Raw genomic sequence first — 23393 nt, 5'->3', positions numbered from 1 at the left:
AGGCGAAACGACATCCACAGTGCCTCCATCTGCCTAACTACAGGGAATCTTCCGCTGGGATTCCATTTGAATCACGTATTTTAGAGATTTACACAGGAACCCCGCTGTAAGTCCTGTGCCTTACTGCAATCTTTGGGAGGCAGAATGAACAAATCATCAACAGGTGAAGAATTGGTTTTATATATTTTGCACGCTGTTCCTCATGCGGTATAAGTAATAGGGTGACTTTATTATTTGGGTCAGTGTGATTACATCTATAACAGATTTACATATTTTTTATATTTGGCTGCTTTCACACACTAAAACACAACTTTTTTGCTTGACCATATTTTGAGAGCTATATTTTGTTCATATTTCTGCCAACATAGTCATGTGAAGGCCTCTTTTTTGTGGGCCGAGTTTGTGTTTTTATTGGTACTATTTATGGGCGCAAGACATTTTTTGATCGCTTTCTATTCTGATTTTTGGGAGGCAGAAGAAACATAAACCAACAATTCAGGAATTGTTTTTTTGTTTTTTTTAATGCAGTTTCACATGTGGTAAACATGATAAGGCAACTTTATTCTTCGAGTCAGTATGATTACAGTGATACCTCATTTATGTCTTTTTTATGTTTAGGCGCTTTTACGCAATAAAAACTTTTATAGAAAAAATAATTATTTTGTATCACAATTTTCTGAGAGCTATTACTTTTTATTTTTTAAACTTTTGAAGCTATGTGGCAGTTTTTTCAGTGACTTTTTCAGTTATACCACTTTTACTTGCATACATTTGTCTTTTCTATCACAATTTTTTTGTTTTTTATTCCAGTGATATGATGAAAAAGCATAGTTTGCCATGTTTTTTATTTATTTTCTTTATGTTGCCCACTGATGGGGTTAACTCGTTTGGCACTTTTATAGATCGGGTCATTTCTTAAGTGGCGATACCAAATATGAGTACTTTTTTCTTTCTTTTTTTACATAAAAATTTGTATTTATAAGTGTAATTTTTTAAACTATTTTCATTTACAAAACATTTTTACAACTTTTTTTTACTTTTTTACTTAGTCACTCTATGGGACTTTCACTTTTGTTTGCATTGATGGCAGGTGTAATGCATTGCAATGCATTATACCTATGCAGAAGCTTCTTAGATCATTCTTGGTGACCTGGGGGTTGTCATGATGACTTCAGGTCACCAAGGCAACTATCAAGCCATCCATCTGCCTGGCTCTTAAATGTTGAGATCGCTCTCGAATGCAGCATTTAAAGGGTTAAACAGTCAGGTGCAGTGATAACATTGCTGAGCTTCTACTGTGATTGGGTGGGAGGTGCTTACATTTCAACACCTCCTACGTAACCATACTATGATCATTAGGTCATGGGCAGCACGGTGGCTCAGTGGTTAGCGCTGCAGCCTTGCAGCGCTGGAGTCCTGGGTTCGAATCCCACCAAGGACAACATCTGCAAGGAGTTTGTATGTTCTCCCCGTGTTTGCGTGGGTTTCCTCCGGGCACTCCGGTTTCCTCCCACACTCCAAAGACATACTGATAGGGAATATAGATTGTGAGCCCCATCGGGCACAGTGATGAAAATGTGTGTAAAATGTAAAGCGCTGCGGAATATGTTAGCGCTATATAAAAATAAAGATTATTATTATTATATTATTATTAGGTCAAATTGACTGACCGAACAAAGCACAATGACATGGGTCCTTGATCTACCTACCTGTGCTGCTCACCTGCCAGTAACAGCTGTTGGAACTGCACTGTTACTGCATGTTTACACACAGTGACAGTTTAAATTAATGACAGACATAGCACGTCATGATTCAGGTACTGATACACACTCATGATATGCTATGTCTGGCATTGGTCATAAAGAGGTTAAGAATTAAAAAAAACTTATGCTAACCTTACTGATCATCTCCCTGGACTTTTTACTCTCTCCCCTGTTCAGTCCTTATATGAAGGGGCATAGGGATTCATTACTTGATGGCAGTGAAAACAAGATGCTTTGAAAACAGGACAAGGGACAGTGAAAGGCAGAGGAGAAAGAGAGGTGAGCGGTAAATTAAAAATAAATATTTTTTATTTTCTACATCTAATCTTCTGTAGGGAAAACAGAGCATATTAAGGACATTCAATTAGCAGACTATAACTTTGCTGCAAATTCAATTGTCCAGGAAAATTTGTGAGATTTGGCGGATTCAAATTTTCAGATCCGCTTATCTCTAGACCGAACATGTAAGATCGCATGAGATAGTCCTAGACTTTGACTTTAAATATCTGTGATAAATCTCATGCATTACACTTAGTTTTTGGCATTGGTGTATAAGAAATACATATTGTAACTTAAGTGGATCATTCTCAGGGGCAGATATCTGGAGGATGGATGGATTATAGTAACAAAGAATTTGCTTCAGGAACCTAAGGATCATTAATTCTATAGCGAAAATGGTTTTACTTTCAGCAGGTAATAGTCATCTTTCTAAGCTCTGAAATGTTTTTGAGATAGAAGTGTCTCCTAAATATCTGGAAGGCAAAAACCCATTTAAACTGATTCAGAGGCAATTACTGCTATGGGCACTGTTATTAAGTTGTTTTAAAAATATCCTATGAAAATAAGTGATGAATGAACCTGAACAAATTTAAGTTTAACAGTTCAGTTAAATTTGCTCAAAAAAATTGATCAACCTCACATTAGTTTTATTATTTTTCCAGCTATCTCCTTGTCTACACAGCTCCCTGCTTGATTGTTTCTTCCTAGTATTCATTTACCGAGGCAGCTGGTCTTCTTCATGCAATGTGAAAATAGATTTCACACACAGGAAAGATATATATGATTGTACCATGTTAGCCAGTAGATAGAAAAATATTTAGACTTGAGAGTCCTCAGTGAAAGTCCTTTTATTGGCTAACTGAAGAGATGGTAACACATTGCAAGCTTTCGAGACTACTCAGGTCTCTTCATCAGGCTGGACTAAAACAACATCTGAAGAATCACATATTTATGCACAAAACAGCACATATTTTTGCTATTTCACAAATCCAGGAAATTGGGGGGGGGCAGCTGGCTTCCAGATTAACATAAATTGAATAAAAAAATAATTTTGAGAACTTCAAAGAAAAATTAAATCCGTCTCGAAGCAATGCACTGAATTCGAATGAAAAAATTCTATGTATGCAATAATAATCATTGCTTATGATGAAGTGAACAAAAACCTTTTGTATTAGGGGTGGTGATGGACCATTATTTCATCCAGTAGAGTAACAGTACCCTATTCAGCACTGTTTATAGAGGTTTGTTATATTTCTTCTAGATAAGCAGGCATATTTGAATTAGATGCTTAATTACTTGAACAAAAAATACACATATATATTACATATAGAAAACACATAGAATTGTTGGTATTTTATTCAACAGTTCATATTTAACTTAAAAGGAAATCACTCAAAAACATTATATATATATATATACAGCTGTGGCAAAAATTAAGAGACCACTTTCAAATGTTCAGTTTGTCTGATTTTTCTCTTTATAGGTATATGTTTGAGTAAAATGTAAATTGCTCTTTTAGTCTATAAACTTCTGACATCATATCTCCAAATTTCCAAGCAATAAATTTTGTATTATTTCTATGACAAAGAAAAATGGTCAAAATAAAAAAAAACAGTACTTTCAGACCTCAAATAATGCAAAGAAAACAAGTTAATAATCGTTTAGAAACAACAATACTAATGTTTTAACTCAGGAAGAGTTCTGAAATCAATATTTTGTGGAATAACCATGATTTTTAAAAACAGCTTTCATGTGTCTTGGCATTCTTGACACCAGTCTTTCACACTGCTCCTGGCACAAAAATGTAAGCAGATCATCTTTGTTTGATGGCTTGTGACTATGCAACATCCTCTTGATTACAATCCAGAGGTTTTCTATGGGGTTCAGGTCTGGAGAATGGGCTGCCCATGACAGGGTTTTAATGTGGTGCTCTCTTAATTTTTGCCAGAGCTGTATATATATCTGCACAAAACATCTGTAGGATGTGCTGTTGAAAAAGTACATGTCTATTGCCATAAAATTTAATTCATAGATTCAGTGCTGTGGCATTATAAATCTTGTTTCCATACACAGATTTCAATGGATTAGAGAAGAATGCAATTGCAGTTTTGAGGGAGAAAGGGAAATGCAAAGAATACATTTCTCTGCTTTTACAAATATATTGATCATTTTGTTTAAAAGCAAGCTTCAAATGTAGGTTTGATCAATAAAAAAAGGTTATTACCCAAGGTTATAGACTAAGTAAAACTGAGCTCAAAGCAAATTTTTACTGCACTGAAACATTCAACTATCCACTTTAACACCCTCTGTTATTGTGTGAGCTTACAAACCCATCCGAACATAAAGCAGTTTATGTGCTGAGGCAATTTTAGGAAAACATTTGTTCCATGCTGAGATTCCATGAGCTCTGACAACCTGAAATGTGAATGTCAGTGCATTCAGCATACACACTCACACTTTATTACATTTATGCAAAATAGGAAATCAGGTTTCAGCATCAATGCTGTCCAGTGAAAAAAAGACATCACTCGCTCTATGAATGGATGCTAAAAATCATTCATGTATTAAAGATTGAAGCAGATGTGCTTTCAAAAGAAAACACTAATCTGCACGAAGAACTGTAAGTAGATATTTTTTTCTGCTGTACCGTATCACAAATTAACCCAATAAAATCTCCAGCCTGTGCTTCTAAAGATTAGTAGTAATCTCTCATATGCAACATGTGACGGGCATTAAGGTATGCAATCTTGATCAATGGTAGGAATGTGTGAAGCTGCAGTAAAGTTTGCATTTTAGGTTTCTTACATTTAATAATATTCTTAAAGACAACTTGTCACATCCAGAAATGCTATTTATCTGCAGATATAGGGGAAAGTGGCATTTAAATTCAGTTTAGTCAGCCTACTGTAACAGCAGCTACAGGGAGAAAATGAACTATTATTCTTACTGCAGCCTCGCACTTCAATTCATCATGGCATAGCAGGAAGTGGTTACTTTACAGCGAATGTAGCTTTCATCACTCCCTGGTATTTTGATTGACATCCTGGTTTGCAGCATGTGTGTGCACAGAGCTGGCTGTGATCATCCTCTTCCAGCAGCATGTAGTCCCAACTCCTCTACCTGTAGGCACTTTAGAATAATGACCGAAAATTTTGAGACTGATGCAAATTTTGCTTCTCACAAAGTTTTCTGCTTTCGTGTTGTTAGATCGCATATTTACTCAGATATTTCTATGGGTACTGAAGTACAATTGTCAGCATGTCATTAGTTTTTAAACTTCTACTGATAAATACATCAATTTTATGATTCCATATTTTCATAGTTAGTTTTCATTAACGAGTCTAAGGAAGCAGTGCATACTCGATACATGTTTGGTTACTGCAATGGTTTCCCCATAACCGCTAGTCTTAGATATTTGGAAAGATATTTGGAAAAAGCCATGCCTTCCACATTTTAATGTTTATAATAGAGAAATTATTTTACCTGGACTCAAATGCTGGCTCATGCTTCACTTTAGTGGGCTCAGAGGCAGAGCCCATTCCACAGAGAGCATATGTTGGCTATATTACAGTGGGTATGGAAAGTATTCAGTTCAAAATGTTCATTTTTTTCTCATTAGTGTACACTCTGCACCCCATCTTGACTGAAAAAAAACAGAAATGTTGAAATTTTTGCAAATTTATTAAAAAAGAAAAACTGAAATATCACATGGTCATAAGTATTCATACCCTTTGCTCAGTATTGAGTAGAAGCACCCATTTGAGCTAGTACAGCTATGAGTCTTCTTAGGAATGAAGCATCAAGTTTTCCATACCTGGATTTGGGGATCCTCTGCCATTCTTCCTTGCAGATCATCTCCAGTTCAGTCAGGTTGGATGGTGAACGTTGGTGGACAGCCTTTAACAGGTGCCTCCAGAGATGTTCAATTGGGTTTAGGTCAGGGCTTTGGCTGGGCCAGTCAAGAATGGTCACAGAGTTGTTCTGAAGCTACTTCTTATTCATTTTAGCTGTGTGTTTAGGGTCATTGTCTTGGAAGGTGAACCTCTGGCCAAGTCTAAGGTAAAGAGTAGTGTTGAGCGAAACGGGTCGAAAAATTTCAAAAGTCCCCGACTTTTGGCAAAGTCGGGTTTCATGAAACGAAACCCGACCCTAGGATGAGGTTGGCCACGAGGTTGGCGACTTAAGCGCCAAAGTCACGTTTCAAAAGTTTGTTTTGCGCTCTTTTTCAGCCAATCAGGATCCACGGGCACTGTGGGCAACGTGATGACATAGGCAGGGGTCACCACCATCTTTCAGAAGGGCATGCAAGTGATTGGCTTGCTTTGGTGGGCGTCACAGGTGGTATAAAAGGGCGTGCACGCCGACCGTCATGTTACTCATGCGGATCTCAGAATAGGGAGAGCTGCTGCTGCTGCTGATTCTGTAGGGACAGTGTTAGGCAGGGAAGAAGACACCAAAAACTGCTTCTGCTGCTAGCGATTTAGCCTGTACAACACACCAGTCACTGTGTGTGCAGTGCAAGTGGAGGCTATATTTTTCTGGATCAGCGGTGTTGGTTGTTAGGCTGCCCTCTAAGGCTTCCTGACGGCTGCATTGCTGTTTACCCACTGCTCTGCAAACTGCTTTTTTAAAAGCAATCCCAATTTTTTTTTTGTCCTGGTGAGGTACTGAGCGCGCATTTTTTCACACCATACAGCGGTGCACACTCCTCACACAGTACCGTGTAACGGCTGTTATCACAGCCACAGTGAAGCTATCTGTGTGTCACTCTGTAAGAATAAGTCGAGGACATGTTCCGTTCTTATAGACCTGCACCTTCTAGTTTTGTCTAGTTTTCAAACAGTTAAATATATTTGCTGTTTGATCACATTAAAAACTATAGAGACAACGCGTGTCAGTCCGCATACTTAAAAAACATGGAGCTTGACAATTTTACGTACATCGGACAGCCGTGTACGTGCACGCTCCTCTCTCAGTACCGTGTAACGGCTGTTATCACTGCCACAGTGAAGCTATCTGTGTTTCACTCTGTAAGAATAAGTCGAGGACATGTTCCGTTCTTACAGACCTGCACCTTCTAGTTTTGTCTAGTTTTCAAACAGTTAAATATATTTGCTGTTTGATCACATTCAAAACTATAGAGAGACAACATGTGTCAGTCCGTATACTTAAAAAACACAGAGCTTGACAATTTTACATACACCGGACAGCCGTGTACGTGCACGTTCCTCTCTCAGTACCGTGTAATGGCTGGTATCACGGCCACAGTGAAGCTATCTGTGTGTCACTCTGTAAGAATAAGTCGAGGACATGTTCCATTCTTACAGACCTACACTCTAGAGAGATTCCTATTCTACCCAATTTTATATACACCTTGTAGTTTGTCATACACTAGCCAATTTCTGCCTGTGACATAGCGCTGTGATATTCAGTGGGCCTCACACAATCCAAAAGTGTCCAGTGTCCACAAGTGTGTGCAGAAATTCAAAATCTCCGTTATCCTCTAGTGACATTTTTCACACCTGCAACATCGAGCCTGTCACATAGCGCTGTGATATTCAGTGGGCCTCACACAATCCAAAAGTGTCCAGTGTCCACAAGTGTGTGCAGAAATTCAAAATCTCCGTTATCCTCTAGTGACATTTTTCACACCTGTGACATCGAGCCTGTCACATAGCGCAGTGATAGTCAGTGGCCCTCACACAATCCAAAAGTGTCCAGTGTCCACAAGTGTGTGCAGAAATTAAAAATCTCCGTTATCCTCTAGTGACATTTTTCACACCTGCGACATCGAGCCTGTCACATAGCGCTGTGATATTCAGTGGGCCTCACACAATCCAAAAGTGTCCAGTGTCCACAAGTGTGTGCAGAAATTCAAAATCTCCGTTATCCTCTAGTGACATTTTTCACACCTGTGACATCGAGCCTGTCACATAGCGCTGTGATATTCAGTGGGCCTCACACAATCCAAAAGTGTCCAGTGTCCACAAGTGTGTGCAGAAATTCAAAATCTCCGTTATCCTCTAGTGACATTTTTCACACCTGCGACATCGAGCCTGTCACATAGCGCAGTGATATTCAGTGGGCCTCACACAATCCAAAAGTGTCCAGTGTCCACAAGTTTGTGCAGAAATTCAAAATCTCCGTTATCCTCTAGTGACATTTTTCACACCTGCGACATTGAGCCTGTCACATAGTGCAGTGATATTCAGTGGGCCTCACACAATCCAAAATTGTCCAGTGTCCACAAGTGTGTGCAGAAATTCAAAATCTCCGTTATCCTCTAGTGACATTTTTCACACCTGCGACATCAAGCCTGTCACATAGCGCAGTGATATTCAGTGGGCCTCACACAATCCAAAAGTGTCCAGTGTCCACAAGTGTGTGCAGAAATTCAAAATCTCCGTTATCCTCTAGTGACATTTTTCACACCTGCGACATCAAGCCTGTCACATAGCGCAGTGATATTCAGTGGCCCTCACACAATCCAAAAGTGTCCAGTGTCCACAAGTGTGTGCAGAAATTCAAAATCTCCATTATCCTCTAGTGACATTTTTCACACCTGCGACATCGAGCCTGTCACATAGCGCAGTGATATTCAGTGGGCCTCACACAATCCAAAAGTGTCCAGTGTCCACAAGTGTGTGCAGAAATTCAAAATCTCCGTTATCCTCTAGTGACATTTTTCACACCTGCGACATCGAGCCTGTCACATAGCGCAGTGATATTCAGAGGGCCTCACACAATCCAAAAGTGTCCAGTGTCCACAAGTGTGTGCAGAAATTCAAAATCTCCCCTGTCCTATAGACACCTTGTACCTTGTTTTACATTACTATATAGTTTGTTGGATTTTGTCTACATTTCTACCAAAAATGAGGAAGGCTGGTGGAAGAGGCCGTGGAATTGGGCGGGGGTTGGCAACTGGTAATGATGGTGTTGGTGGTGGATCTGATGGTAGTGGCAAAAGCAAAATAGGACCGAATGCAGGAGGTGTTGAGCCTGCGTCATCATCTGGCTCCACAAGGCCTCAAAGGCTTAGTTTTCTAGGAGTTGGCAAACCGCTTTTAAAGCTAGAGCTTCAGGAAAAAGTTTTGTCTTACATTGCTGACTCAGCCTCCAGCTCTATCGCCTCCTCTTCTGAAGTTGTAAAAAATAAAAGCACTGAGTCGTCATTGGAGGCTCATGTTCATGAACCACACGTTTCCTTCTGTCCTTCACCCCAACCAAGATTGAAGGATGACGCAGGCCATACTACTGATTACTCCATGGAGCTGTTTTCACATACCATGCCTGGATTATCAAGTGAAATGGTGATTTACCCAGGCCAAGATGAATCTGACATGGAGTGCACTGATGCACAGCCACTGATAGATGATTCTGCTGGTACATTCACTCAGAGCACTACATTGTCCTCGCAGTGTACAGAGCCAGATTCTGACCCTGATGAGACTCAGGTGCCCCTTCCCGCACACTATACCACCATACACGGTGACACAGAGGAAGGTGCACATCACATTGAAGAGGAGGTGATGGATGACCCAGTTGTTGACCCAGATTGGCATCCATTGGGGGAAGAGGGTGCTGCTTCCAATAGCTCAGATGAGGAGGAGGAGCATCCACAGCAGACATCGACATCGCAACAGCTGTTATCTGGCAGGCACGGAGCACTCCAAAGACAGGTTCCAAAAATCAAAAGAGTTGCTGGACAGCTTGTCCAGAGGGTCAAAATATCACAGCGTGCTAGGCCGCAAAATGTCTGCCAAAGTAGGAAGAGTGCAGTGTGGCACTTTTTTGAACAAAATCCTCATGATCAGGCCAAGGTTATCTGTAAGAAGTGCGCAAAGACCTTTAGCCGAGGGAAAAATCTGAAAAATTTGAATACCAGTTGCATGCTTAGACATTTAACCAGCATGCACTTGCAAGCGTGGACACAACACCAAACCTCAAGTGCCACATGTGCAACTGATCACAAAGAAGGTAGTCAGCAACGCTACATTGTTTCCCCCACTGTAAGCCCACCGGTTAGCACAGCAGCAAATGTTGAGGTGTCGTTGCAAGGCCACAGCAGTCAGGGAATCCCACTGTTATATCAATGAAAGACTGAATCTAGGCCATCAGAAAGAACACCAACTCCATCAACATCATCAACCCTCTCTCAGTCCGCCCAGTCCACCACTACTTCCACCATATGCAGGTCTCAAGTCCAACTCACCCTCCCAGACACTATGAGTAGGTCAAGAAAGTACTCAGTCTCTCATCCGCGTACACTGGGTTTCAACGCCCACATTGCCAAACTAATCTCGTTAGAGATGATGCCCTATTGGTTGGTGGAAAGCGCAGCTTTCCGCAAACTCATGGCCTATGCAGTACCATGCTATGACCTACCCAGTCGCCACTTCTTCTCTCGCAAAGCCATCCCAGCCCTCCACCATCATGTGAAATACCGCATTGCCCATGCACTCAAGCAGTCAGTGAGTGGAAAGGTGCACCTCACAACTGATGCATGGTCCAGTCGGCATGGCCAGGGCCGTTACGTGTCCATCACTGCGCACTGGGTTAATGTGGTGGATGCAGGGTCCACAGGGGACAGCGGTGGTGGGATAGTGCTGCCTAGCCCACGGTATAGGAAACAGTTGGCTGTAGGCGTTCGACCCTCCTCCTCCTTCTCCTCCAGAAGCGAAAGCTCGGCCACAGAGCGCAGTCGTACGAGCACTCCATCTGCAGCTGCCAGTGTAGCATACGAGGTGTCCCCCTATCGAGCAGCTAGTGGAAAGTGTCAGCAGGCTGTGTTGCAGATGATGTGTTTGGGCGACAGACACACCGCCGAGGTGCTGGCCGAGTACTTTCAGCGACAAACTGAGTCATGGCTGGGCAGTGTATATCTTGAGGCAGGCAAGGTAGTTAGTGATAACGGCCGTTATTTTGTGGCAGCCATAGCCCTTTCAAAATTCAGCCACATACCTTGCTTGGCTCACACCTTGAACCTGGTGGTGCATTGCTTCCTCAATAATTATCCGGAGTTAACAGCCCTGCTCCAGAAGATGCGAAGACTGTGCGCGCACATCCGCCGGACGCCTGTACATTCCATTCGTATGCAGAAGCTTCAGCGATTGCTCCACCTTCCCAACCACCGCCTCCTTATCGACATTGCAACAAGGTGGAACTCCACCCTGCACATGGTTGAGCGGCTGTGCGAGCAGAGGCAGGCCATAATGCATTTGTGGGAGGATACACGGCCAGGCACTTTGAGAGCAGACATGGAGTTGACAGGTGTGCAGTGGTCGAAGCTGAAAGACCTCTGTAAAGTCCTTCAGTGTTTTGAGGAATGCACACGGCTAGTAAGCGCAGACGACGCCATCCTAAGCATGAGCATCCCACTTATGCGTCTGCTCATGCAGACTTTGACGCACCTTAAGGAGCAGGCGTCTGCAGCCAATGTTGACAAGGAGGAAGAGGTGGAGGGAATCCTTGATGACATTCAGCCATTGTCTGCTCAGGGACCTCTCCTGGACGAGGTGGAGGAAGAGGAGGAGGAGGATGATGATGGGGATGATTACTTAGGGGAGGAGGATGCATCTCGTGGGGCAAGTGAAAATGTTGGCGTGGCAAGGTCTGGTACAGGGTTTGTGCGTGACTGGAGGGATGTGGATTTACCAGAAAGTCCTCCTCCACCCAGCACTCGCAGTGCATCATTGACACCGGGAACATTGGCCCACATGTCAGATTATGCCTTGCAGATCCTAAAAAGGGACCCACGCATTGCCAAAATGATGAACGATGACAACTACTGGTTAGCCAGCATCCTGGATCCACGCTATAAAGGCAAATTCCAAAACATCATGCCACAGTAGAACCTTGACCTAATATTGGCTACTAAACAAGCAACTCTGGTTAACCGGTTGGTTGAGGCATTCCCAGCACACAGCAGCAGTGATGGTTCTCACACGAGCCGTACGGGCCGGGGGCAGCTTGGCAGAGGTGTTCGTGGTACACACAGCAGAAGTGGTGTTGGAGACAGGGGTTTCATGACAATGTTGTGGACTGATTTTTCACGGACCGCTCACACAACTGTTAATACAGCATCGATGGAAAGTGACAGGAGACAGCAGTTGTCAACTATAGTTAACAACTACTTTTCCTCCCATATCGATGTTCTCCTAGAAAAAGGTCATTCCCCTTTGACTATTGGGCTGCTAAACTGGACACCTGGCCTGAATTGACACAATATGCCTTACAGGAGCTCGCTTGCCCAGCTGCAAGTGTGCTATCGGAAAGAGTCTTCAGTGCAACTGGATCAATCCTGACAGAAAAAAGGACCCGTCTGTCAACCCAAAATGTGGATGATCTAACCTTCATTAAAATGAACCATGCATGGGTTTCCAAGGATTTTGTCCCACCTTCCCTTGATGACACATAGGTTGCCAGAAAAATGGCTTGCTTTGGTCTTCCTCCTATTCCGCGAACTTGACCAATTTCGCCTTTTGCAGCAGCTGAATGACCCACATCTACATATGCCACTTTGTAAACCTCCCAAAGTGGGCGGCCCCCGCCCATGGCCGGGGTCACCACCTAGCGCACAAAACCGTGCGAGTGCCGTTGCCCTGGACAGGTGGGTAGGCCGACTCTTCGGCGCGGGCACTGACATAGGGTCCCTCATAGTGCAATCAAGTGTCTCTGACAGTGGTGGTGCACACCCACCGTCAGACACACCGCCGTACTATGATGGGCCCAGTGCCAGTACCGACGCCCATGAGTGTGCCCCCCTTGCTTCGGCAGGGCCCCAGCATTTGCAATGTTTACCTCTCCCTGCTCCTCCGCTGTGTAGTCTGGGCTGTCAAATCCTTCACTGGGACTGCCACTACAAATTGATTGAACTGAAAGATGATGGTTAAGATGTAGCTATGCCCTGTCCTGCTGGCCGGGCTCTAGCTCCAGATGATCAGTGGCTTCCATTTCTTATGGACATCGACTCACAATTGCATGCAGTGGTGGTTTATCATCAGCTTTCACAGTTTTCCTACTCACAAACGTGTGACATTCCGGCGCACATTTCAAAATGTGCCCTCTCATGCCAATCAAATAGAATCGCCTACGGCCTTTGGCTTCTGTCTTTTGCACTCCAAAGTTATGTGACAGATCATGATAGCCAGTGAGCACCATGTTTACATCGCTCCCTGTGATAAAAATTGGATTGAGATGAGTAACAGTGATGGAATCAACGGAAGTGCGATACAGCAAGACTTTATTCACAAAAAATGTTTTCACTGTCTCACCACACAAATTAATTGAGGGTCAGCATCGCCTATGAGAATTGTGACGGAAGTTTTTCCCGTGAATAATAATTCCTAGATTTCTGCAATCAATAGCCTTTATGTCACTAATTGTATGCATCTCATTTCCTATTGCGGAGAGGCTGGACTGTATTACTGAGACAGAAATATATATGAAGATTTAAAAATAACACCAAAAGTATATAGTTGTGTACGCCTCAAATGCATTTCCTTTTTTCCACTTTTTAGATTGCTGTGTAATCCTTACTTAGAACACGGAGATTTTACATGTTTAAACTATGCTATATATACCTGCTATCCAGTGATAAAGTACCCTTTCTCAACTTTTTACAATCTGGTCAAATCCATACTGGGCCTGAGAACATCTGAGTCTGCCTCCTGATCTATAGACATATATTTTTAATGTGTAAACTAGGCTACATATATACGTGTTATCCAGTGAAACTGTACCCTTTATCAACTTTCTACAATGTTGTTGAATCCATACTGGGCCTGAGAACGGCTGCCGAGCTGTTAAGCAAGCTACAGCACCTGTGGTTTGGACACGTAATTTTTTCAGGAATGACGGTTAGGCCTAACTCCGGAATTGCGGTTGTCCTGAACTTACTGGGAAATCATCGTTCGCGGGGAATAATCTGAATCCCAGATCCCCATCACTAACGGAGTTCAGCAGGTTATCTGCACCTGTAAGCGACAAAAGCTGGTCCTTTCAGTGTAGCGTGCATGCAGCCCCGGACATGTACTGGAATGCTAGACCTGTTATTGCTCGATCTCACGTGCCACAGCCTCGCGTATCCCTCTAGTAAGCTTGACACGTACCGCGGGACCATGCCAGAGTCTCGGTCATTAATAGAATAAAGCTGAGAAATCGCTAGCACAACTACAAACGGACATACCACACTACACACAGAATCGACAAAGCTTGCAATCTGTCCATCTTTTCTGTAGTTGTATGGTAGTGGTTTCCTGGGTGCAGTCCAATTAAGCCACAGGCTCCACTCCTGGTGGTGCCCTTTTGGACATTCCTTTAAGGTTCAGCTTTGCAATCATACTGCCCTCGGAAACCAAAAACTTTGCCTTCAGGGATGCTGTTTGGAGGTTCGTGGGAATAACGCCGCCCGATCAGCAGTCGGCATATGGGTCGCCCTCCCAGGGCTGTGGGGTACTCAGTATCGGGCCGGTGTCAGTGGGATGTGTCACAGCAGCGGTGACCCGGACGGTGGCCCTGGGCGCCCATGTAAATGGCGTGGTATAATGGTAAAGAGTTTATATAGATAGTTTGACGCCACCTGTGGTGTTCGGCAACATAGATGTTAGGCCGACGCTGCATGCAAATCCTCTGGGACTGATGGTGTTATGCAGCAAAGATAGTGAAGCTCCCCACAGGTGGAGCTGGAGTCCCAGGGAAGTGTAGAAGTAGTGATGGGGGGAAAGGCACAGGCGGTATAGGTGCTGGTACCCAGATGTAGCGGTGCTGGCATAACTGTAGGACACCAGAGCGTGCAGTTCCAAAGCTTTACTCACAGTCTGCAGGTTACACAGATGCCTGCCTCCATGCTGTGTCCTCCGGGTCCACCTCTGCCAACCTCCGGGACCAGAATGGAAAGCTCCCTTCCAACACTCCGCCAACATGTACCTTCCTGAACGTCTCCTTTCTAGCGCTTGTGGGGGAAGCACTCACAGGACCGTGGTTCACTGAAACGCCTCCTGTCTAACAGATGTTCCTCAGACTTTACTTGTATGGCAGACAGCTGTAGCCTTTTCCTTCTGCCTCGCACACGTCGATGCTGGGGCCTCCGAGCCTTAGTTGGGTACAGAGCATTTATAGCTGCTACTTCCCCCAGTTTCTACTGCAGGAACGTCAGTTTCCCTACAAACTCGGAGACCGGAATCCGGACCATGCGCTCCAGTTAGGAGTGAGCCTTAACTCTGCTCATCCTCCAGCTCCCCTTCTCACGTCCACACACTTCCCCTTCCCTGCACAGAGTGCCCAAACTTACCTCCTCCCGACCACAGAGAGCAGCTCCTCAGCAGTCAGGTTCAGAGGTCTCCCTGCTGGCCTGGAGTGGGAAATGTGTTGTGTGTTGGTTTCACTGCTAGAGAGATCCTTCGTTGCTCCCAAGCTTGACAACACACACTCCCTAGGAGGAAGGCAATGCCACAGTGGCGACCGTACTCTTGGGGATGCCACAAGTGCACTGAGGCCCAGCCACTGCTGGATGATGCTGCTGGTACATTGACCCAGACCACTACATTCCTCTCGCACTCTACACAGCCAGAATCTGACCCAGAGGAAACTCAGGTTCCCCTTCCCGCATACTATACCACCTTACACGGTGACAAAGAGGAAGGTGCAGATGAAAGTGCAGGTTCCTTGAGCAGGTGGGGGGGCATACTCATGGGCAATGGCACTGGCACAGGGCACCGCATAGTACGCAAAAGTGTCTCTGCCGGTGGGAGGGCCTAAACAGCCAAGTGCAGTGAGATGGAAGATGACGAGGACAAGTAGTTCAGAGTAGTGCAGGGATTCCCTAGCAAGGAGACTTATGTAATTGTTTTCAATGTTGGGACAGCAATTTTTGGGGAGCACTATACTCTGGTGAATGATATATGGGGCCCACCATACACTGGAGCATTCAAAGGTGGACATCAGACACTGGAGCAGCATTTACAGGGCCCATTATACACTAGAGCAGTAGAAATGGGGCCCATTATATATGGAGCATTATTTGGGCCCATAAGACAGTGGAGCTTCGTCCATTGGGACCAACATATACTGTAGCATTATGTGGAGCTCATCATATACGGTTTGAAACATTATATGGGAATAATGATTCCGTATGGAGAAATATATGGGCCTCATTACTCTGTATAGCGCACTAAGCGCTGGCCATAATACTGTATGGAGTTATATACTGTCCGTTTTTGGAGGTATTGGAGAATTTAAAATGGATATCAGTCATGAGATGTAAGAAGTGAAGTATTTTTCGTTGTACTATACTGCTATTTCTCTGCCGTATCGGAGCATCATGAGTTGTGGTATGTGTTAAAGGGGCGCTCTTTGGCCCTGGGCCCACGAAAACCTGGAGCCAGCCCTCCCCCCCACAACTGTAGCCAAATAACCCCCATTTTTCAGTGTGTAACTACTATTATGAAGTTAATTAAGGTTGACAAGCTACAGTAACAAGAATTTATGCTTTTGGCATTCAAATGGGCACTGTTGGTGTGTTTCCTGTTCTCCTCTCACTGCCGACTTTAATTCTCCATTGACTTACATTGGGTTTCGTGTTTCGGGACGACCCCGACTTTTCCCTATAGTAGGCCGATTTTGCTCGACCCGACTTTTGGAAAAGTCGGGTTTCATGAAACGAAACTCGACCCTATAAAACCAAAAGTCGCTCAACACTAGTAAAGAGCACTCTGGAAGAGGTTTTCATCCAGGATATCTCTGCACTTGGTCACATTCATGTTTCCTTCAATGGCAACCAGTTTCCCTGTCCCTGTAGCTTAAAAACACGCCCATAGCATGAAGTTGCCAACAAGTTTCACTGTTGGGAATGTATTGGGCAGGTGATGAGCCGTTCCTATTTTTCTTCACACATACCGCTTAGAATTATCACCAAAAAGTTCTGTCTTTGTCTCATCAGACCAGAGAATCATATTTCTCATAGTCTGGGAGTCCTTCATGTGTTTTTAAGCAAACTCTATGTGGGCTTCCATAAGTCTGGCACTGAGGAGAGGCTTTCATCAGTCCACTCTGACATAAAGGTCTGACTGGTGCAGGGCTGCAGTGATAGTGGACTTTGTGGAATGTTCTCCCATCTCCCTACTGCATCTGTGGAGCTCAGCCACAGTGATCTTGGGGTTCTTCTTTACCTCTCTCACTAAGGCTCTTCTACCTTGATTGCTCAGTTTGGCTGGATGGCAAAGCCTAGAAAGGTGTCTGGTGGTCCCAAACTTCTTCAATTTAAGGATTATGGAAGCCACTGTGCTCTTAGGAACCTTGAGTACTGCAGAAATTCTTTTGTAACCTTGGCCAGATCTGTGCCTTGCCACAATTATGTCTCTGAGCTCCTTGGCCAGTTCCTTTGACCTCATGATTCTCATTTGGTCTGACATGCACTGTAAGCTATTATATCAGATAATGTGTCCAAAATTAAAAGGACACTTCAACATAGTACTACAACAACAAAAGACTCCCATAAAGATGTAATACTCAAGGGGCTATGAAGAGATCCCAAACAAATAAAGATTAAAAATATATACCTTATTAACCCCTTTTACCCCCAAGGGTGGTTTGCACGCTCATGACTGGGCCAATTTTTACAATTCTGACCACTGTCCCTTTATGAGGTAATAACTCTGAAATGCTTCCATGGATCCCACTGATTCTGACATTGTTTTCTCGTGACATAATGTACTTCATGTGATTGGTAAAATTTCATTCAAATAACTTGCGTTTATTTGTGAAAAAAACGGAAATTTGGCAAAAATTTTTTAAAATTTCAAATTTTCAAACTTTGAATTTTTATGCCCTTAAATCACAAAGAGTCATTTATTATGTCGGAGACAGAACAGATGGTTTGCACGTTCATGACCAGGCCAATTTTTACAATTCTGGCCACTGTCCCTTTATGAGGTCATAACTCTGGAACGCTTCCATGCATCTTGGTGATTCTGACACTATTTTCTTGTGACATATTGTACTTCATGTTCGTGGTAAAATTTCATTGATATGACTTGCGTTTATTTGTGAAAAAAATGGAAATTTTGCACAAATTTTGAAAATTTTGCAATATTCCAACTTTGAAATTTTATGCTCTTAAATCACAGAGATATGGCACACAAAAAAACTTAATAAATAACATTTCCCACATGTTTACTTTACATCAGCATAATTTTGGAACCAAATTTTTTTTTGTTAGGAAGTTATAAGGGTTAAAAGTTGACCAGCGATTTCTCATGTTTGCAGCACCATTTTATTTTTATGGACCACATCATATTTGAAATCACTTTGAAGAGTCTGTATGATAGAAAATACCAAAAAGTGACACCATTCTAAAAACTGCACCCCTTAAGGTGCTCAAAACCACATTCAAGAAGTTTATTTACCCTTCAGGTGCTTCACAGGAATTTTTGAATGTTTAAAAAATGAACATTTAACTTTTCTTCACAAAAAAATTACTTCAGGTCCAATATTTTTATTTTACCAAGGGTAACAGGAGAAATTGGACTGGAAAAGGTATTGTGCAATTTGTCCTGAGTACACTGATGCCCTAAATGTGGGGGTAAACCACTATTTGGGCGCATGGCAGAGCTCGGAAGGGAAGCAGCGCCATTTGACTATTTTGGCTGGAATAGAGATCGGACACCATGTCACGTTTGGAAAGCCCCTGATGTGCCTAAACAGTGGAAACCCCCCAAAAATGACACCATTTTGGAAACTAGACCCCCCAAGGAACTTATCTAGATGTGTGGTGAGCACTTTGAACCCCCAAGAGCTTCACAGAAATTTATAATGCCCAGGCGTGAAAATAAAAAAATCATATTTTTTCCACAAACATGATCATTTAGTCCCCAATTTTTTTATTTTCCCAAGGGTAACAGGTGAAATTGGACCCCAAAAGTTGTTTTCCAATTTGTCCTGAGTACGCTGATACCTCATATGTGGGAGAAAACTACTGTATGAGCACACGTCGGGACTCGAAAGGGAAGTACTGACGTTTTGGAATGCAGACTTTGATGGAATGGTCTGCGGGTGTCATGTTGCCTTTGGAGAGCCCCTGATGTACCTAAACAGTGTAAACCCCCACAATTGACCCCACTTTGGTAACTAGACCCCTTAAGGAACTTATAAAGATGTGTGGTGAGCACTTTGAATCCCCCAGTGCTTCACAGAAGTTTATAATGCCCGTGCGTGAAAATAAAAAAATCATATTTTTTCCACAAACATGATCTTTTAGTCCCCAATTTTTTATTTTCACAAGGGTAACAGGAGAAATTGGACCCCAAAGGTTATTTTGCAATTTGTCCAGAGTAGGCTGATACCCCATATGTGGGAGTAAAACACTGTTTGGGCGCATGGCAGAGCTTGGAAGGGAAGGAGCACCGTTTTACTTTTTCAACGCAGAATTGTCTGGAATTGAGATCAGACGCCATGTTGCATTTGGAGAGCACCCTGATGTGCCCTAACAGTGGAAACCCCCAATTCTAACTACAACCCTAACCCCAACACACCCCTAACCCTAATCTCAGCCCCAACCCTAACCCTAGCCCTACCCCTAACACTAGCCCTAACCCTAACCCTAACACTAATGGGAAAATGGAAGTAAATACATTTTTTTAATTTTATCATTTTTCCCTAACTAAGAGGGTGGTAAAGGGGGGTATGATTAACTATTTATAGCGGGTTTTTATGTTTGGCAGCTGTCACATGCTAGAAGACGCTTTTTATTGTAAAACTAGTTTTTGCATCACCACATTTTGAGAGCTATAATTTTTCCATATTTTGACCCATCGAGTCATGTGAGATCTTATTTTTTGCGGGATGAGTTGATATTTTTATTGGTACCATTTTCGGGCACGTGACATTTTTTGATCACTTTTTACTCTGATTTTTGTGAAGCAGAATGAACAAAAACCAGCATTTCAAGAATTTCTTTTTGGGGGGTGCGTTCACACCATTCCACATGCGGTAAAATTGATAAGGTGATTTTATTCTTCGGGTCAGTATGGTTACAGCGATACCTCATTTATGTCTTTTTTATGCTTTGGCGTTTTTATGCAATGAAAACTATTTTATATAAAAAATAATTATTTTTGCATCGCTTTATTCTGCGAGCTATAACTTTTTTACTTTTTCACTGATGATGCTGTATGGCAGCTCTTTTTTTGCGGGACAAGATAACGTTTTCAGCATTACCATGGTTATTTATATTCGTCTTTTTGATCGCACGTTATTGCACTTTTTGTTTGGCGGTATGATGATAAAGCATTATTTTTTGCTTTGTTTTTTATTTTTATTTTTTAAGGAGTTCACTAAAGGGGTTAACTAATGGGACTGTTTTATAGGGCGGGTCATTACGGACTCGGCGATACTAAATCTGTGTACTTTTATTGTTTTGGTTTTTTTTCTTTCTAAAAAATGAATTTATTAGGGATATATTTGTTTTATTTATTTAGCGATTCTTTATGAATTATTCTTACACTTTTTTTTTACTTTATTATACTGTCCCGGGGGGACATAACTGTTATGTGACAGGTTGCTGATATGTCACATCACAGATTGGGCAGTGCTGAAGGCTTCCTCATGCTGGCACTTTGCAGGCATGAGGAAGCTGGCTCCCTGCAGGCCCCCGAAGGTCCCCGCCAACATTTTGGATCCGGGATCTGCTGCTGTGTGGGTCACAGGGAAGCACGGAGGGAGCCCCCTCCCTGCAGATGCTTCCCTAAACCCCCGGTACACTGCAATCGTGTTTGATCGCAGTGTGCCAGGGGTTACCATGTCGGGGCAGTCCGTGACCGCCCCTGACACATAGTGCCAGGTGTCAGCTGTGATAATCAGCTGACATTCGGCCGCGATCAGCGGCGCTCACCACGTGAGCGCCGCTGATCGCTATGACGTACTATCCCGTCCATGGGCATAGGGGCCCGGGTCCCATGGATGGGATAGTAGGTCAGATGTCAGGAAGGGGTTAAATATTAATTTTAAAAAATCTAAAAATGCAAAATGCCATCCGGAGACACAAAGCAGAACCAAAAGGGGATATAACATCAAATATGATGCACATAAAAAGACCAAATAGTATATGTGTATATATGTGAGTTTATCGAATCCATATACCTAAAAAGGCACAAAATATGCAACATGCAGGAAGATGAATATATACAGATATAAGGGTCTACATTTCATATGACTGGTCCTCAAAAAACAAAATGAGGTTACAAATGTCTTAAATTACCCCAGGATAACCCCTTGCACAAAATTTGCTCTGGTAAAGATAGACAATAGAGGCAGAAATCAGAGTCAATGTGCCCAGAATAAAAACCAATAATAGTTAACTAGACGCTATGAAGAACATGACATGCAAAGTCCCAGAGCATAATAATATAAGTAACTTTACCAGGTAAAGAAGAGGTCCTAAGTGTCTATTCGACGTCTCTTCACCGCCAGCTTCCTAGTAGCGCATGACACGTCCTCAATGACAACCTGCATGTCAGTGTATGAGCATCTCTGGAAGAGCAGATGTTCAGCATCTGATCAAAGAAATTTGCATAATCTATCCCTTTCCGAACGCAAGACTTTGGCCAACCTGAGAACTTGGGACAACGTTGTCTTCAAACTGGCAGATAAGGGGGGTAACTTGGTTATCAAGCCTGGTACAGGCTTCAGAGACAAGCCTTTAGATTGCTGAATGATGGACGATGTTATAAAAAGTTGACATATAATCTGATACCTTTTTTTCAACAGACCTTAATCAACATTTTGGAAAAGGATTTTAGTGATGGTATAATATCCAAGACCTTCCTGGAAAGGATTTGGAACTATCATCCAAGACTGTCCACCATTTACCTCATTCAAAAGGTACATAAAAATCCCATTGATCCTCCAGGGAGACCTATAGTGGCTGGGAATGGGGGATTGTGTGAGATCGTGTCAAATGTTATAGATAATTTTCTAAAACCTGTTGTCTCCTTCCTCCCATCATTTATCAGAGACACAAGCCAGACTTTGCAACATATCGATCAACTACAGTTGGAAGACAACATGCTTCTAGTGACAGCCGATGTAGAAGCCTTATATACTTCTATGAAATACAGTGATGGTTTGGCAGCTACACCTTGGTTCTTATGGTCGAGCAACATTGATGGTCACCTTGTGGACCTCATTCTGGTTTTACTTGCCTTTGTCCTGAGACACAATACTTTTATCTTTAATGGAAATACCTACCTCCAACAACAAGGTACAGCGATGGGGGCCTCATGTGCCTCCTCTTATGCAAATTTATTTCTTGGTGCCTGGGAGAGAAAGATTTTCTTAGAGAAGATATCGAGGAGATGAGTAATGTGCACAACTGGATGAGGTGTATAGACGATATCCTCTTCCTCTGGGAGCATATCATTGATAAATTAGGGTGTCTCAAGCAAAAATTAAATGACAACGACATTAGCATGAATCTTACTTTTAAATCTGGTTGGAGTCTAGAATTCCTTGACAGATTTAGGCCTCAACAGGTGGGATTATATGGACAGATGTGTAAAGAAAACTGACTGCTAACAACTCGTATTTAATGGTGAACTCAACACATCCCAGAAGTACCATCCGGGGCATCCATCAATTTCTTAGGGCGAAGAAAATTTGTTCTGATCAAAAAACTTTTGAAAAACAATGTATTGAGTTAACAGAGAGATTCAAGGAGATAGGATATAGTCGCAGGATGATCCGGAGGGGATGTAATAGAGCAATTCATACTTTAAGGAATAAGTTGCTATATGGACCGAAAAAAGAGCTGACAATGAAGATACAAAACAGGTATGATTTATACCGATGTACAATGATCAATGACATCATCTGATTGACATTATCAACAAACAGGAAGGTTTTATTAATGGACCTGATACTCAGACAGATATTACCTTTGTCTCCGCAATGTGTGGCCAAACGCTCAGCAAACCTTAAAGATGTTTTGGTCCATAGCCATTATGAGATCCGGAAACACTTAACATGTACATCCAAGGCAGTCATCTACCATGCAGAATGTCCATGTGGTAAGACGTATGTCGGACTTACCACACGAGAATTAAAAATTTACTGTAAGAGAACATGTCTTAGATATTGAAAAACCTTGAACTGCTGAGGATGATGCACAACTGAAGACATTGCTGCACCATTTCAAGAGATATCATAATTGTAATTCTTGAGGTTTGAAAGATAAGGCCATTGACCAATTGGATCTAGGTATTCATGGGGGGATATCGGTAAAGCATTAGCAAACTTGAGTGTCACTGGATATATCGTCTAGGCACCCTAAGTCCATTAGGATTGAATGAAACCATGGGT

General features: G+C 42.7%; 1 long non-coding RNA gene across 1 annotated transcript in view; it reads left to right on the top strand.

The window, feature by feature from the left end:
• LOC141052592 (uncharacterized) overlaps nt 1-21917 on the top strand; it is a 115062-nt gene extending 93145 nt beyond the window's left edge. Inside the window, exons 2-3 of the long non-coding RNA XR_012220852.1 lie at nt 1941-2042; nt 21804-21917. This is a non-coding gene — a long non-coding RNA (uncharacterized lncRNA). The remainder of the gene's footprint in view (nt 1-1940; nt 2043-21803) is intronic.
• Nucleotides 21918-23393: the final 1476 nt, after the last annotated feature.

Source organism: Dendrobates tinctorius, unplaced genomic scaffold, assembly GCF_039654945.1.
Source record: "Dendrobates tinctorius isolate UK_male_01 unplaced genomic scaffold, ASM3965494v1 ptg000162l, whole genome shotgun sequence".
In the NCBI taxonomy this organism is placed as follows: domain Eukaryota; kingdom Metazoa; phylum Chordata; class Amphibia; order Anura; family Dendrobatidae; genus Dendrobates; species Dendrobates tinctorius.
This window is presented reverse-complemented; position numbering and strand designations above follow the sequence as displayed.